At 42.2% G+C, this 18556-nt stretch overlaps 1 long non-coding RNA gene across 2 annotated transcripts; it reads right to left on the reverse strand.

Annotated features, from left to right (window-relative positions):
• Positions 1–286: 286 nt before the first annotated feature.
• On the reverse strand, positions 287–14323 carry LOC133275858 (uncharacterized). 2 transcript variants are annotated; one of them, XR_009745701.1, is made up of 4 exons: positions 5605–5731; positions 4198–4257; positions 3730–3807; positions 287–2187 (listed from the first exon to the last, which is right to left on the reverse strand). It is a non-coding gene; the product is annotated as an uncharacterized LOC133275858 (long non-coding RNA). The 2 variants fall into 2 exon arrangements; XR_009745702.1 differs by lacking the exons at positions 4198–4257; positions 5605–5731 and adding an exon at positions 14210–14323.
• Positions 14324–18556: the final 4233 nt, after the last annotated feature.

Raw genomic sequence — 18556 nt, forward strand, 5'->3', positions numbered from 1 at the left:
CACAACATGGAAAACACCTTTCATGATTAAACTAATAATTATGTGTTCTGCATGGAAAATACACTATGTAGACATCATCCTAAACCAGAAAGAGTAATGTTATCATACAGCCATCTTCAGTTGTGGTTTCCTACTCCTGGCTGTTTGTCTGTGGGAAGGAAAAACAGCTTTGTAGTGTAAAAGAAAACATGGAAAGGACAGCCTTTTAGTCAGGCATTTCCAAGTAACTGCTAGCCCAGTCCTGCAGATAATCTGTGTTCCTGCCATGCTGTAAGTGAGAAATGCACTATTAACACAAAGGGTTTTCTGAGTCAAGCAGCCAGCCCCTGATTATTATCTCCTAGAGAAAGGAAGACAGCCAGAGACACCATATGAGAAGGGAACAGGAAAAGAATCATTTATGTCCTTTTTCTTATGCTGTTTATCTAGAGATCCATTTCTGATCACTGCTAGTGTCTGGGAGACTTTTGATCTAGAGGAAACTAGCATGGCAGTTCCTGTGGTGTGACTCTCTCCATATTAGCTCACTGCAAAGCCTTTGAATTACCCGTGAGTTACGAGGTTATGCAGCAATGAGTTTAGGTCAAAAGGAAGGACTCCTGGGAAATTCAGAGGACCTTCTGGGAAAACAAACAAAACCAACACACAAAAAGCATGCATGCTGGAGCTAATGAAACAAAGCAGTTCCCAGGAAAAAGTTCCTTTCAGCCAGGACCACGATTGAGCTTTGTAGCTAGGCCAGAAGGACTAAAGAAGAGATTGCTCTGTGCTCAGCTGACAGAGATCAAAAATAATGCAATTATTACTGAGACTTCACAGGTTAGCTTCTCTGGATGCAGCACTGGCAGACAACATGGCCAGTTCTCTTTGAAACCACATTGTAAATGCAGCCAGGTATTTCCTAAAGAAAGCTATCAGATGACAATAATTAAAACAGCTTGTTGACATTTCTTTTTTGGAAATTGCCAACATCACATTATTTTGTTACATTCAAGTAGAATTTTAAAGCTGTCTAAAATACACGTTTTGGCATTATTTATGTCCTTCTTTTCTTGCAGCCTGGATGGGCAAAGCGGTTTAAATTTTTGCCTTTGGCATTTTTTAGTTTCTGAGCATCAAACTCTGTAGCTAGCTTGCAAGCCCAGCAGATGGCCATTTCTGTCTAACAAAGAAAGCAATTCCACTTAATTAGCAAATTGACGTATTTCTAATAGCCTTAGGTTTTCTAAGACATTGGTTTGGTTTGTAAATCTAGGCACAGCCCTACAGTAAGGTCTTCCCCCATTTTATCTGGCATAAGCCCACCCTAGCCATGAGAGTGAGGAAGTATACTGATTCTTACCTGGCTTGGACCAGGTTCACACAGATTCCTTTAATGGTTCTTCTTGTCATTTATAGGTGACATTCCAAGTTTTCTTTTTGATCATTTAATTCATGATGTTCAAGAAATTCTCCAGCACTTCTTCAGTCACAGTCTTAGATTGACGTGTTTAGTCTGAGGAAGAAAAAAATTGCATGTATTATCTCAGGATGAAAAACTGCCTACAGAAAAATTACATGAATATTTCTGCAGACTCCCTTCTCCATAGATAACTGGGAAAATTTACAGTCTAGTTAAAGAATCAATTTTATCAAAGGGGATTTTTAAAGTATTTCCTTCCTGTAAGTGTTTTCAAATATATTTCCTCCAGGGGGTGCCAAATTAACACCACTGGAAACTAAAAATATATAAATTATCCACGCCAAGGACATAACTGTACATTTCTCTGTAGCTTGAGTGATGCACCCCTCCAGCCTGAGCCAAAGGCACCAGCGTTTAGAGTGAAATTTCTCAGCTCTTCATTTGTGAGTGTCTCTCTTTGCAGTCAGGAACAGTACTGACTGGTCCTACAATTGATGTCATATACATTCTCTGCTAAGTTCAGCTAGGACACATCTCTTGGAAGAGAGCTTTAAGAGTGGCTGAGTGGAGACATACATTTGTCTCAGCCTTTGAAAGAAAGAGACCTTGGGGAGGGAAGAAGTTAGAAGTGCAGTGACAGCTCTATGTAGCTTCAACTGGCTTATGAATAAGGGCAGAAACCTGCACACAACTAAATTGATGTGGAAAAGCTGAAGGAAAAATGATCAGGAGTGTCATCAGGTTTTCTACAGGTCTGCAGGGAATGTCAGCCCCATGTAGGATGTCTGTAAATGTCATTACAGCAGAGCAGAAGTTTCACTGGCTCAGAAAATAGGGAGCTATCACTTAAACCAGACACTTTGCTTTGAACAAGTGACCACTTTACTCTTAGGGAAGTCTATTTGCTACATGAGAAAAATCAATCTAATCACTGTTTCCAGGCAAAGGAGCAAGAGAAAATCATTGAGAAGTAATATAATAAAATATATACCTTTTCCACATTTCACTGCTCACATTTTTCATATACCAAAACAGCAGTTAAAATAATCACACAGTCCAGCTATTCTGGGTCTTTCACCTACCACATTAGAAATATTACTGAAAGAGTGCCTGGTTATCTTCTACTTGACAGTGAAATCTCTGCTGGATAATTATTTAAGTAGAAAACTTCTATAATGCTCCAATAGTAAAAGACAAAAATCCCTAATATATACTTACATGGTCCTCTCAATTGAAAATGTAAGTTTACTTTTCTTACTTTGAGATAAGTATCAAAAGCCAATGCTAGCAGAGAAAACCAACATAATTAATCTGAAGCATCATATAAGCATGGACATCTTCAGAATGGAAAAAAAAAAACCACCCTTAAATATTGTATTAATCTATTATTAAGCAATCTCGCGTCTGGGGCTGTCAGTTAACATTGTATACAGAAGAGATGCTCATTATACCAAAAAATCACCTCACTAAATTCTCAGCTGCACGTACCAGTGCAGTACCATGGCACTCACTGAGAAGCAACTTTGCATCACCTGAAAATATGATCACTTGTCTAGACCAGGCAAAACTTTGCACTGCGGTGGAAGCACAATGAATTCATGGACCAAACGCTTGAATGCTTGAAGTGATTTCTGTGACTATGTAGGGAGCTGTAGCAATTGCTAAAGCTTTCCAAGCCTTCTTCCTGGAAAGCAGGTGCTGAAAGTTATCAGCTCTTCTGGGGGAAGGAGAGCACACTTTGGTGGAGTTTGGGATAAGCAGCTCACCCATCCAGGTACTCTGCCTTGCAGATCCCCTCTCAGGTGAACATCCCTGTAATGCATTGTGTGACTGCTGTACAACAACCCCAGGAAGTACTGGCCCTGGTACAAGGGGGACAGATCCCCTTTTCAAGATGTATATGGAGAAAGGGAATGTAGAGGCAGAAAAGGAAACTGAAGGAAATGGGAATGACAGGCTGAGTACAGTTCCTCCTCCCAAGCTGTTGAGGTACATAGGTCTTTAAATCACAGCCTGATAGAGCAGCAGGCTGAGCAACATAGAGTCAAGATGTTTAATGAGGTTTATTTTTATTTTACATATTGTACAGTGTAATGATCTCTAAATTAACTGGTGTAGATACTGAGCCAGAGACAAGTAGATAAGAATTAGATATCACCTGCAGTACATACCTAGAAGCCTAGTCATTGTTTTTGTAAATGATAGTGTGCCCTAAATTGCATCATCTACTGGCTAGACACTGGGATTAATGGAATATTTTATCCTGTTCTTTGTTTTCTCTCAATGGCATAGTCTAGAGACACATTGGTATTTTTATTTTGCATTACCTTTGGAGATGCAGGCTTGCTCATTAACCTGGTTTAGTTATTGCCTCCTGAGAGAGGGAGGAGTCTGTCTTCTACATCCTGTACAAAAACAAAAGGTCCCATAACATCTTGTCTGTCTTATCATTGGCAGGATTTCAGATCCATCAACTCTGGGGTATAGGACAGCATTTTTTATTTTTTTATTTGATTTATTAAAAATCCCTGCTGTGGATATTAAGAGGAAATCGACAATAATTCAGGAGCAGTAGCTCTGATGAACAGTGAGATGTAAGGTTTCATATTAAAGCCTTAGGAGGCCAAAAAGAAAATTGAAAATCTGGAAGTATCAGCTGATGGGCACTATACTTTCATTATAAAGATCACCAAGCTCTATAAACCTCTTGGCGGGAGGGAAAAGAGTAGAATCAAAATAGTGACCTTGAGATCAGTCTCAGGCTAGGGAATAGTAGGTTTAAAACAGATGCCAACTAAAGAAGAAGAAATGCAAGTTGGATGTCATCTTCAACTTGGACCTTGTTCTGGGCCTTCCTGGTAAAAAAATGTACACAATTATAGTTTCTTCCTGTGTGACAAAAAAGATACATAATATTTTCTTGCCATCCATGCTGGAACTCTTAACTAGGTTCTCTTCACTTTGCATCGCCACTGCTGCATTATTCTCTCCTCTGTTTCTGTTCTTTGATGTCTTGCCTCATTCTTTTTCCTAGCCAGTGCCCTGCTTTGACCAGATCACTTTATATGTACATCCCTGCTTTGACTCACCATTCTCTATTGCAGTAAGGAAAAAGCTATTTGATTCATTTCCAAGACCTGTTTTGACCTTATGCCCATTCAGCCTATCATCTTAAATTCACTTTTAGGAGTCAGAGCTTAAGTCCAATCAGCCACATTGCCAGTCTTTATCAACTCTGTTACATTTTATCACAACTACCATAAGCTTTTTCCCCAAAAACTGCCATTCCTCCAGTATAAAACTGTTCTGTAACAGCTACAGAAATCATCATCCTTCAAAGCTTTTTTCTGCTGATACCTACAAAAGCACCTATCACTGGCTGACTAGATGGCATGCCAAGACCGTAGGCTAATACACTATCTTATGTACTGTTCCATCCACCTATCACTGATACCCACTTGTTATCTCCTGCTGCATGCTTAACTTGGGTGATCTTTGGCATATAGACCCTCCACCTGTTTCACATGTGCTGAATGTCATGTAGCAGAGACATGGTCAATACTGGGGCATGCAGCTGCTAAAGCAGTGTAAATAATTAACAGCAGTCTTTCCTCAGTTCTAAGCTGTTCGATGTTGTTCACCAATAGCAAAGTGATGAGTGGGAGAAGATAACAGTACTCTGATGCTGTATAAATACTAGGGCTAGAAAGGCTAGCAACCTCAGTCTACTATGGTAAGGATGGTGTTGCTTACTAATAGCACTCCGTCAGCCGGGAGAGAGGATTTGGTGGGTTCTAAAGGAGTAGTAGTTCTCATGGTATGGTACATAAAACAATGCCAGGAGAAAGCTGATTTATGAATGGACTTTATCCCACATTTCCTCCTAAACCTGCTCTCAATCTAAAGAAGTCATGCTGTAGACCATTATTTGGGCTAGGCTTAGAGAAGCGAAAAAGCATGTAGCATTTGATAGCTAAAGCTTTGGAGGCAACTGATTATGATTTATGGGGGTGTTGGAACACCCACAGCTCAGCATTCAAAGCCACTAAGACAGCAGGACAACGTGGGTGTTGGTACACCATCACCATGTATTTTTTCATATGTGAATGTTGGTTGCTTAAACACCCTGCATTCAAGTTTGACAGACTGTAAAAGTACTGAAAGTCGTAGTACCCCAAAACATTGGCCTTGATGTTACTCACTTTATGTCATTCTCATCTTTTACAGCAATGTATACATGGAGGAGTAACAGTTCAAAGAGCTCACTTAAATCACTAGTTTCCAGTTTATGGTCTGTAGAGCCTGGCAAGCCCATGGAAAACTTCTAAAGAGTCTGCAAAAAGTGATTGAGAAAAAAGCAAATTCATATGTGCCAGACAGCAGTTGACATATGTGAAATTCCTAAAGGAGTCTGCACTACTGCTGGAAAAATTTTTAGGGGTCCACAAATCAAAATAGGTTGAAAATCCAATGACCTAAATCTTCTGCAAGAGCAAATGGCCTAGAAGTGAAGCAATATGAGAACTTGGCACTAAGAAATAGCATGACAGCTAAGAGGCACAAAATCTCTGCAGCTTCTCACATGTAAATGGAAGCAAGTAGGACAGACACATATCTGTTTAGCTTTTGTAAGTATTTGTTTGGGGATTAGTGTTAAAACAGGCCCAGAAGATAAAAAGGGCAGCCCATCTCAGTGCTAACTAAAGTAACCTTGACTACAGATTACTGCATGCAACAAATCTGGGGACGGATGTGTTCCTTACACAGAGTGGTCATTTCAAAGCCTGAACTTTCAGTAAGTTGGGAAAAAAAAAAAAAAAATCAGACAAGGACAATCCTTATTAAGGCATCAGGTAGTTATTCCAGTAGATTCTCTGAAAATAAGCTTGTTTCTGTGCTAATTTTTCTTCTGGCAGAAGCAATTCGTTCTTGGCCTTTACAAGCTGGTCTTTACATTTGATTCAAAATTGGATTTGGGCCTCTGCGGATATCTGATGTCAGCCTTCCTAATGTAGTGTCAACATGAAGACACAAGGAGATAAAAAGTCAGTTTCACTTAGAGGTTTTTTTTTTCCCAGGGCCTAATCTGGATTTTTCACTCTCTTTCACTTTTGCACCCTGGATCACTGCATCTTCTTGTCTTGAGTCACATTAAGTGGGAGGGCAAGAGTGTGCTTAGCCAGCCTCCTTGGTTTATAGGCAGGGTCACTAACACAGCTGGAACACATACTTATACTTCATGATATCACCTCATAAAATGGTCGCATAGCAGACAAATTTTAAGTGCATATTTGAAAAGCAGAAACTCTGAGGTCAGAGTGGTGTAGACTGGAGGAAGGGTAAATGTAGGCTACAATGAGAAATAATGAGACTCACTTTGCTGGAGGAAATGGACAAACATTAGCATTTCAATAGGGGAGGTCAAACCATTTCATCCAATACAGGATGTAGTTCCCTGTAGACCAAGCTAATACATCCCATAACATCTGTACTCTGTACCACACTTTTAAAATACGATGTCCAAACTGTAGGTTACTCCCCATGAAGAATATTATCCCTCCTGCCCCCCTCCCTGGCCCACCATGCAGTCTGTGCTCATCTGGAACATATGAACTAACCAACTAAGAATGGGACACAAAGGAAAAGAACAAGAACACAGAATATCTCAAAAGCATTAGGAAAACCAGGATGTAGTCACACAGCTCAGGGCTTTCGTAACACACACTGAGGAAGACTGAATTATGATTCATTGAACAACCTTAGTTCTGGTCTTTCCTCACACATCTATGACTTTGCAACAATCAAGATTGTGTTATTCCTTAGGGCAATAATATACATTACTTATTAGACTACAAGTTGATCATTCTTTCAACCAAAACAAGCACTAACAAGGTAATTTCTGGTTTTGCCTGTGAGAGGCTTTAAGTTTATATTCTCTTGCAGAGGATGACAGGGAAGCAAAATGTTTATCTCTTCTTAAGTGACACAGCCTGTGTGTGGGGCTAACTTAGGCCATGACCCCTATGCAAATAACTTGACAGTGAGTAAATGTATGGTACACCAAGTAAGACAAATTAATAATTAAAATCACATGTGACTCTTAAAATGAAGAGTTCCTGTCCAGGCAGACTCATATACTCTTTTCCTAGAAGTGGTAAAATGCTGTGACAAAAACCAACCGACCAACCAACCCAAACCCACAGCAAACAAACAAACCAACAAAACAAAGCAAAACAAAACCCTGCATTTTGCAGCCTGCAGCACTTTTATGGTCTAAATACCTACAGACTCTTACTCTTGTGCCCACCGCCACTGCAAAGCGGAAAATGGAGCTGCTTTGTGCAGTGGCTTTGTCCTGTCTTGCTTAGCATGCTAGATTTCACAGAGGCAGCAGAGAGGACGTTTTGTTCCAAGTCTCATATACAGCCATTGAGACAGGATTTTATGCCACAGGTAAAACACAACCTTTTAGCCATATTGCCCATCTTAAAAAGATAAGGAAAATCCTCACGTTCAGATAAGCAGTAGAGCTGCTCAGTTTTGCAGAAGACTTGTGAATTTTCCTTGATGCTGTTTTCTCCTTTGCTTACATCCATGTCTAATTTAACACCTTCTATTCCACTATTTCCTCAGCAGTCACTGCCCAGCAGCCTTCATCAGCCAAGGTCACATTAAATAGCCGATTGGATTCAGCTGGGTCTTTCTACATTGTAGGAAGAGCAGGCAGGCATTTGAATACAGTTTCTGGGTGTTGGTCTGGATATCCAGATCATTCCCTTGCCAGAAAGAGAAAAAGCAGCATCACATTTTTCATAGTGCTTTTCTTTAATGACATTTCCTTCCTTCCTTCCATTAAGCAAATGTCCAGGGGAGATAAATGAATTGCTTTGTGTATCTGGAGGATCTTTGAAATCCTTGATCCAGGCTAAGTGTGCAAGAATGAGAAAAATAACCAAGGAGCTGAATGGAGGAAGGAGATTTAAATACACCAACTCTCAGATTGCAAAAAAATAATAAAGAGCTAGAAAATGGAGGCATGGCACACAAAAATAACTGAGACACAGGGATACTCCAATACAATGCAGCTGCTAGAGGAGAAAAAAAAAATCCAATGCAAAAGAACCTCATGCATTAAAGGGAGAGCTGATCTTCAGCAATGCTCAGAAATTTTAATACTGATGTGTAAAACTAAACCATGACAGCAGAACAGGCTTATCTGCAAGCGTCACGTTACTTCTCCTGGGATCACTACCTTCCCACTGGTGCTTCTGTCATCTTTTCCCTCCCCGCCTGAATCTCACTTGACCTGAATTCTCATGATTTGACTCCATAATCCTCTGGTTTCCACTGTACGCACACAAAAGATTATTGTACAAAAGCGAATTCCCAGGGCCTTGGGCTTTGCTTTCCATTTAGTTAAAGAATTATCCTACAGTAGTGTAGGTGCTGGGAAACTTGTCCTGTAGATTATTGCCTACGGGGCAAACGCTGAGGAGGCTGCTAACAAGAGAACAGATGTTCAGTGGCTTATGAGCCTGCTGAATGCAAATATCTTCAGCAAGTGCTTGTCAATAAGCCTCTGCCTGAGAATCACAAGCCGTATGGACAAAATTGACTCCCAGTGTAAATGCATGGTCTTAGGCAGAATTATACTGAAGGAGAAGCTGGTCCTTATCTGCACCAGAAGGACAGAGTTCAAAAGCTTGTACAGAAATGGAGACTAAATGTCATGAAAAGTTAATATTTTTACATAAAACCTTGCCTCTTTCCAAGAGAAAATGCAGCTCTGGGATCTGCTATGATACAGGAGTCTTAAAATAAACAGATTTCACTGAGATACTGGTATTAGGGGAAGCAAGATTTTACAGTGACTGGGTCTCTCAAGTTTTGCTTGCTGTGTAAAAGGTTGTTCTGCTTACAGGGCCTCAGTTTCATCCAGTGAATGTTGTTGTGCCAGGCAGCAGCAGTTCAATGGCCTGTGGGTGAAATGTTCTTCCAGTCTTCTGAACACATGCAAACTTTCAGCTCCCAAAGCAGCACATTTGCTCCCCATCGCTTGATGAGTGACCTTCAGCGCATGTACACTTGAGTGATAGCTGAAGAGCAGATTGCAATCAGTTGGTGTTTCTGAGTAGCTTTTTCTTTCTGAGGCCTTTTGGCAGAAGACCAAGATATGCAAGGAGGACACTTGGCCCAAAGCTTTACCCCTTCCAGCCACTTTTCCTGTAGCATGAGCAAGTTGACCTTCCTTTGTACCTCATCTTTGCCATAGCAAAGCTCAGTTGTACCTACACTGCTGGAAAGCCACAAGCTCTTGCTGGTCATAGATTGCCACTTCACTGCTGAAGTTCAACAACTGCCCTCTCTCATCAAGTTGCTTGATATGGTTTCCTGGATCCACTAGTGAATCTAGCTCTCTGTGTCTTTGCCAAGTTCTTTTGCAAAGTTCTCACTTAGGCATGAGAAGGGAAGGTGAGGGAACAGGATCTATCTTCTATCAATGAGTCCATGAAACCATGAAGGGACTGTTTTTTCTGAGAGTCCTTTGTTACAAGGGCATAACTACAGTCTGAAAAATAAACAAACTAACTCCACCATGTACAACATTTAATCGAGAAGGCTGGCTGGTGAACTGAAACTTAGGACACCTGCGTCAGCTACTGCACTGCTTTATGATGTGGAGGAAATTGTTTTGCTTGCTCACTCCTCTGTCTCATCCCAATCAGATTGCCAGCTCTGCACAGACAAGACTGAGTTTTGTTAAACATGTATACTCTATTGAGCACAGTGAAGCCCTTGTCTCACCTGAGGCTTCTAGGTATTCTTGTAGCACGCAATAATAACACTTAACAGTTCAATCTCTTATGGTGGGAAGTCCCGTCAAAAATATTTAGTACATCCCTTTGTGTATACAAACGTGCTTGGCATGAAAGGATGCCACAGAAAATACTGTAATTACAATCTATTCTTTTGGAGGTAGGCGTTTACTACTGTAATGGGATCACCTCTGGGTGGGAAGCAGCAGCTGTTCCAGACCGCACAGGAACAGCAGCACACTGCCAGGACTGACACGCAGCATCTGCAGCAGGAGCACAGGCAGGACCCAACCTGCTCTGCCTTGCTTCTGCCCCTTCCCCTCTCCCTGCAGGCAAACCGCAGCTGGCAGGGCTGAGCTACAGAGCTGGGCCTGGCCAGGACAGGAAGGTTGACACCCCAATTCTCACCAGAGCTGCCATGGTTTATTAATACATAACCAAAGCTCTCTGCAGCATCTTGATGCTCCTGTGGGCACCTAAGCCCGCACCCCAGCCTGCCCTGCTTAGCTTCTGGGGCAAAGCAGTGCCTCAGCAGCCAGGCTGAGGTTAAGTAGGCAGGAGGTATACCAGCACGCAAACCTCTATGGAAATATATAAATATTAGATATTCAATCACTGCTGAACCTTGCAGCATTTTTACCATGAGATCATTAGTATCTATAATGTTTTGAGCTTAAGCAAAGCTATTTGCCTGTTTCCTGAGTCCTTTAGCATCTGTGGGGCAAAGCAGGATCTACCGCAAAGTTGGGGCTTGGCAGAACAGCGTAGGATTTTCTCCCCCGCCTTCATCGTCCAAAGTGAAGGGAGTTACCGGTTTCAGAGTGAGCGGGGCCCCATGACCTGCACGGGGAGCCCCTGCTCGGCTCCCGGGCCCGGTACTGGAGCGGGATGCGATCCCTGCGCCTGTGCTTGTGCTCCTCGGCACTAGATGGCAATGTGGGTCTTCAGCAGCTGTGGGAAGACAAGCCTTCGGGGAGCCCGGGGGCCTGGGTACCCCTGGGCACCCTGAGCATCCCTCCCCATAACCCTCTCAAGACCTCAGGCGGTCTCCTAGACAAAATGCGGAAAGAAATGCTCCTCAGTGGCTGTCATTGTCCTGTGTCGCCAACAACTGTCTCGTTTCACAAATTGGATTTTATCCATCTCTGGAAATAAAAGCTTCAGCTAGCAGCTAGTGCTGGCTGCAGCACATATTCCTGTGGATGGGGAATCGCTGCCCAGCCTAACCTGCTTGTTTCTGGGACCTACAATATCCATTGGAGACAATACAGGACAGGAAATCTCATCTGCAATAATCACAATGTGGCAGCATTACCTTTGTGCCCAAGCTGTTGTGTGCCCAAACACACCCTCAGTTCTTACATGCGGCACTGGTAGGAAAGCACCAGTCTGGTCACCACCAGGAACTGCCAACACTGGCTGTCTTCTGCGGCCTTTCTGCCCAGAAAAGGTTAATACTTCCTTTTCTGAGTATAAAACAACATTTTTGAGAGTTTGTGTCTGGACATTTTAATTACCCATAATCTTGTGACCTTTCTTAAGAAAAACCTTTTTTTCTTAAGAAAAACTGACAGAACCTTTTCTGTTGTTGCCTTTGAATGGAGTTCTGACCATCAGTCATGGGCAGGTTTTTAAGATGAAATTGCAAGATGAATGATTGAGGACACCTGAACTCTGGAACAGAGATGATCTGCCACTAGGTTTCTAGTCTTCTGTTTAGTTTTTACATCTGCCATGCGATGGAACATTTAACATTTCAGTTTCAGTATTAATGGGCTTATCTCCTATCTTACACCTTACCCAGTGGTAGTACGTGTTATATGAGTTGTTTCCTCCAAGCTTGTCATAATTCTGTTGTACTTCTTACAGTTGCCTCCACTTTGTGTTATCTCTGCCGATCACACTGCTAGAATTAACATTTCATGAGCACAAGATTACAGCAGCGATGTGCTCTGCAGTGGCTACAGTGGGCTGTCAGTGCACGCAAGCAAACTCCCCATCCTGATTTGTGCTGCCTGTTGCGCCAGGGACTTACCATTAACTCTGTTGTCATTCCTTGTCTGCTTTAACATGATTGCTTTCAGGGTTTCTCTCTCCAGGAGAACATCTGTGTTTTGGATTAGTTTTCCCTAGACAGATTTACTTACAGTTTTTCCACATTAAATCTCCGTATTTTGTTGCTTTCTAGTCTATCTAGCTCCTTTTTTGGTATTATTCCTCCAGGTGCATTCAGAATCTCCCTATTTAATGGAGTCAGCAAAGTGCTCTGGTATCCCAATTTACTCTTTGTATTAGACTATGAATGAATTACACATTCCTGGATGTCCTTCTGTTACACAGTGCATTCATTTCTCGCAGTCCTTTGTTTACAGTTCATGCTTTTGTCATCTGCATGATTGTGCCAATATCCAAAAGGATTTAAATTACTCTTTCCGTCAGACACATATGAAAAAGCTATAAAACCCAAAATATTTCTCCCAGTTGTTCTGCTTATCAGCCACCTGTTTTATTTTACTAAATATAAGCTTACAGTAACTTCCAGACCACTATTGATTCCTGTTTGAAATGTGTTTGGATATTTAATTTTCACCCTGTTTTCTGTCTGTATAACATCAGTTTTCCATTGCTTAGTTGTAACCGGCAGAAAATATTTCTTGTCCTTTAATTCATGGACATAATACTATAAATATGCCCATAAAAGGAATGAAAAACTTTGAATGGCAGCAGTCATGTCTGACAACAGAATGAAATCAGATGGTGAATGAATTCAGAGTCTGGTTTTCTGCCCTTTGTTTTATCCATGTACCGAATTCAGGGTGAAAGCATATGTAGACTGCATCCCTGAAACACACATCCCATTGTCAGCATTCCTGTAGTTCATCCAAATATGCTTTGGTGTTTTTTTTTTTGACCCTGATACTCTCAGGTCAAATACTATCCAATCTCTCTTGGAGAAATAGCAGAACTGGAGGCTTGGGCTGCCACAGCCCTAAAGCTCACCATTTAAATCAGATGAGAAAACTTACACTGAAGGATATACACACAGCAAAATTGCCAAGAGTGGCTAGCTAGTACATCCCAGTGACTGTCCAGCTTCATTTGACCAAGAAATTAGGAGAGAAGGAGGCTTAGTGCTAACTTGCTGTGCTGCCTGCTGGCAAAGCAATGAATGATGGCTATGCAGCACACTTGCATTATTTTCTACTTCCATGTCCTAGCATTGCTTTCAGTGAAAGCTAATTCCATTTCCCTCTGCTCTTTTCTCAATAGGGAGACAGATCCTGCATCTTATGTTCACTCTTATTCCTGGTAGGTTTGCAATTTGAGCACTGCAGTATGATTTACTCCAAGGACTTGTTATTTCAAGGCATTTCATCGCCCTTTTCTTTTGAACACACTTGAGAAACAACACCCATGTAGTGTATTCTTCTGACGAGTAACAGTAAGAGGATTTTTACCTCTACAACTAGGCTATTGACTGATTAAGTCCTTACAGCAATCACAGCAAAGACCATCCAGTTAGCAATACATCTCCCCTAACTCAGGTACTCCATTGCTTCACTGTCACCTGACATAGCCCCCCCCCCCCCCCCCCAGCCGTTCTGTGGTGAAAATAGACATTTAAATGTTCCTAAGATTCCTTTTTCCATTATTATTTTAAAGCTAAGTGTGGGATCAAGCAGCTCAGTTCCCAGTGCACTCTTGGGGAGATGGGACTGAAGCACTGGTCACACTAATGCCTTCTGCTGACTGCCACAGACTTTGAATACACCCTTCATGTGGGAGAGAAGAGAAATGTGTCTCTGAAGACCTTTCTTAGCCTGATACTGATCTTTGAGGTCATTGTGCTTTAGTTTATGCTCATTCTCTACATCCTCCCACCCTTGCCCCCTTTATCTTTACTGAGGATGATAGCCAAGTGTGGGCACAGTGGGAGTTGAAGATTCACTGTAATCATTTACAATAGCAATTAGCAAATGCTTGTGCTCACCTGAAGCCTCTATGGTGTGACAGAGCATCCTTCAAATCCCAGCCCTGCTCCAGGCTGTACAAAGTCCTGTAGGATCAGGACTCTCAACTCAGCATTGCTGACAGACAGACAAAGACAGAGATAGCAGCCGTATTCAGCCTTATTCAGCTGCGCCTCCTCCTCTTCCCACCTGTGAAGCTTTTGCTGTGTTAGAGCTTAGTGCATTCAGCTGTCTTCCACCTCCACCATTGCTTTGATAACTGATAGCAGGGAAGGTATTACTTAAAGAATCTGGGTGACTGTTAGCAAAATAAACAGGAGATGAAAGATAAGACAGGCTCCTTGATGCGTAATTACCTTAAATGAAGGTCTGTTTGCTAGTACTGTTGTTTTGATGTGCTAAATAGCTTGGTCTTAATGCCCCAGAAGACACTAAAACTAACCTAACCCCCAGTGATGTCACACCAAGATTACAGAGACTGTGGGGAGGCAGGAGGTAGGGGAGGAACATCCACAAAGCAGTTGTGTGTAGGGAGTGCTCCCAAATCACCTGGTGTGGCAGGCAGCAGACTCATCTTCTCAGACAGCTCTGCTGTCAGCACAGGTTTGCAAACCCCATGCTTCCAGGCAGGCGAATGGCTCCCTCAAAGTCACCTACTCCCTCCTGACTAGCCTGATCTTGAGGAGACGCCCTCAGGTGTGCAGCAAGGAGAGCTGTTTGCAATCCTGGCAGCACTTGCTCACCATTTCTTCCTGTAAAAAGCGAGACTTTCCCTTTGCTCTGAATTGTGTTGAAAAAAAAGCTGCAGCTGGTTTACCTGCAAGTATACATGATCTGAGCTGTGTGTGATTGCAGGGTTCCTCTCTTTTATTTAATTGTCTGCCTGGAAGCATCTCCTGACCTAATTATGCCTGCAGTTGTGTCACTTAACTTGTCCTGAGTGCCGAGTGGCATAGCATGAGCAAGGAGCTCTGTGCGCACACTCTCACACAACTGAGCTAATAGAGACTGACAGGGGGTATCGGTTTTTTTAAGACTAAGAAGTCTCCTGGGGTGTTACTAATCCCCTAGAGGTGCCATTAGCTTATGATAACCACACCTTTGAAATTGTTTTATTGCTTTAATAATGTGGTGATGATGGAAAATGGGGAACATGCCACATTTATTATTTATGCTGGTAAAAGATGAAAGTTAGCAATTAGAAGCTTTAAACCACAGATTCAGCAGAACTACGTGCCTTACATTCATTTTTGAACTATCCAGCCCAGCACTGGAATGCCCTTACTGCCCAGGTTTGTTAAGTTGAGCCGCCTACATAAACCACACAAAGTGGCAGGCCAGCACAATTAACACTGCAAGACAGATACACATCTTAACTGCAGGGATGGGTGGAGAGTTCCTGGTGGGGAGCTGTTGGAAGTGGAACAGTGCTTTATGATATCTGAACTAATCTTGCGCTATGATAATTCTCTCTTGCTTAAGTGCTTGCAGCCTCTCTGAGCTGCGTAGTCATGCTGTGGCAGCTGCTGTGTGCATCTGATCCAAACTCGCTGCTTCCCCACACACTTAATTGGTAAAATTGCCACCTATTGTTTATAAAAAAGCATGGAAAAAGTGAGTAGAATCTTGGTCCCTAGGACTGCAGTGCAGTGGCTCTGCTGCCACATGGCTGGGAATCACACTTTGTCAGCTCAAGGCAACACAGAGGGGATATATGTTGTACCATATGTGTCGTGACATCTATGTCTGGATGAAGCAGCTCTAGTGAAATAAAAGAAGCTGGTCCAGCTTATGGTAGAGTGCAACATCAGGCCTTTCATGGCTGCTATGCTTCTAAAGTGTGGGGTTTTATCCTGAGTGCTTTGAGAAGGAGACATTGACACCACAGCAAAACTGAAGAAAAGGGAGGAAAGTTAGGCTTGTAAAAGAAACTTGCCGAGACATCATATGTCTGTGCTTAGAGCTGTAATGGAAGCGATTTCACTAATCTGCCTTGCAGCCCCTTTTCTCATTCTGTGTGATCCTTCAGTGAGGTTGCAAGCTTGTTTGATCGCTTCACCTTAGGATCAAATAAGCAGAGGCCTGACTGGGTGTTTTATCTGCAGTTGGCAGAAAATGGAGGTGAGAGGGAGCAAGCAACTGAGTTCCTGTTAAGAAGAGAGAGATTAATGCACCCAAATTTAATTGGAATTGCACAAGCAGGCAAGAGGTGTCACGCTCGGAGTTCATACATAGAATATGAGGGTGTCCTATGTACTACATTTTGAACGTCTGCAGCATGACTATCTCAGCCTTGTACTTTGGTCCTTAGCATGAGCTTTTATGTTGGTTCCCAGATTTATACATCCTTATGTCTATTGTACATCCTCCTGCCCTTTGTCTCATTGCACTGCACCACTCCCACTGTAAGGCTGTGTGCAGACAGAAGTGACACAGGGACATTGTCCATGACTTGGTATCTCCCTGGCTCCAACATACCCATTATTATCACTGTCACACCTGTGCCCTTACCACAGCCTGGAGAGAAGCCCCTTCCCTGAAGCAAATCCTGAAGCAAACTTAGGCCAACTGCAGGCCATGTCCAAAGCCTGGTGGTTTTGTGGGTGAGCACTGTTGGAGCACAGCAGCTGGCCATGCAGGGCAAAGCGAGACCCCTAGCATATCTAACATGCTTCTAGCAGGGATGGGCACTCATATCACTGTGTTGTTAACTGGCATCCATGTTCCTCCGGAAGGCTGATTCGATGGCTTAAAACAGGAAGATTACATCAAGGTCAGTCATTGGGCATCTACATTACTCAGGCAAGAAGAGACCATGTACGCAACTTGGATTCTCAGCCAGCATCCCACGCCTGACAAGCTCTCACTTCACAGGACCTGATTCACTTTATGGATATCTTTTTTTCTTCAAGCAAAGGCCTTAAGGCTGTACATCCCTTCCTGAAGAAATTACACATGATTGCAGCCAGGCTGCTGAAGGGTTGAAGCTCATACAGTCAGGACTGCCAAGTGTGAGCTGCTACCACTTAGAGAAGGTAATCAGTTTTAAACCCATTCATTACCTTCTCACATGGACATTGCCCTTTGACAAAACCCCATGCCTTTGTTTCAGGTTATTCCTGTAAGGCTGGAGCTTAGCAATGGCCATGGGCAAAGCTCAGCCTGGAAATGGGTTTCGTTTCTTTTCCTTGAGGCTGCTGTCAGCCTTGGCTATGCTCAGGGACCTTCCCCAGCAGCACAAGCAGGCCAAGGAGCCCACCCTCACTCAGAGGATTGTGCTGTGCTAGGAAAAATGCTTCTGGCTCTTCTCAAGTGTATTTGGGGCAGAAAGAAGGTGTAGTTTAGATTAGAGCAGTGCAGCTTTATCAGTGTTTATCAGTGTAGGAGTTCTGCTCCGTGTAGCATAACAGCCTCAAGTCCTTTTAAACCCTGACATCAATATGTGGTGATAAGATAACACTGGTTATCCTGTACCGGTTGCTCTAGATAAGATAAACCTTTTTATGCTTTAAAAGAGGACTCAAAGTTTCTGCTATGTTTTCTTTTCCTTTTAATGTAGCAAACTCCAGAAACATTTTATTTCTAAGGGAGTGGTATTTATAAGAGCAGATAAAAATAGTACATATCATAAAGAAGACTTTCCAAACTTGCTCATGCAGCATTAAACATTTTCCTTCATAGACTAAATAGAAATGTGCTTGTAGGCAGTAGATTTCAATGTCTTAGAAAATTGTTGGATTAATTAGAAGCTAAAATTATTCCAAGTAAGCGGTCATACCCACATTTATTTTGTTAGAAGAGTGTCCACATGGTGATATTTCAACAGCAGTGATATTAATTTTAAGGTAGTTACTTTTAATTAACATGAAATGACTTCTGTGGAAGTATTGCTTGAGACAGCATTATGGGGCATTTCCATTTTGCATTAAAAGCTGGGACTAAATCTCTCTGTGAAAGACAGTATATCAATAAATCTACAGCACTGACTTTTCAAGTAGAGACTACATCTTTGGAGAATTTAGAAACACATCCATTCATTAGTGAGTTAAAATTAATAACTAGGTCCTTTATGAAATTTAGCACTTTAGTCTTGTTTGCCCCAAATGATTTTAACAATGGAGTAACAGACTCTTCACATTTTCCATATAATTAAAATTAATTGAAATGATGTGCATTAGTTGTAATTAAGCTATGCAGCTAAGAGTGGTTGTATCTAATTGCTATGATTATATAGGCTACAAACAAGCTCTAGTAACAAAAGTGGAGTTATTGTGACACAAGAACTCAACCACCTGCCACCTTCCCATGATTGACGGTCTGCACGGGGGGATTCCCTGGTCTGTAGACTGTCCCCTGGGATGAGGCAG

This window comes from Pezoporus flaviventris, unplaced genomic scaffold (genome assembly GCF_033815535.1).
Source record: "Pezoporus flaviventris isolate CSIRO_AGI_PZ_B2104156 unplaced genomic scaffold, CSIRO_AGI_Pfla_v1 ptg000041l, whole genome shotgun sequence".
Classification (NCBI taxonomy): domain Eukaryota; kingdom Metazoa; phylum Chordata; class Aves; order Psittaciformes; family Psittacidae; genus Pezoporus; species Pezoporus flaviventris.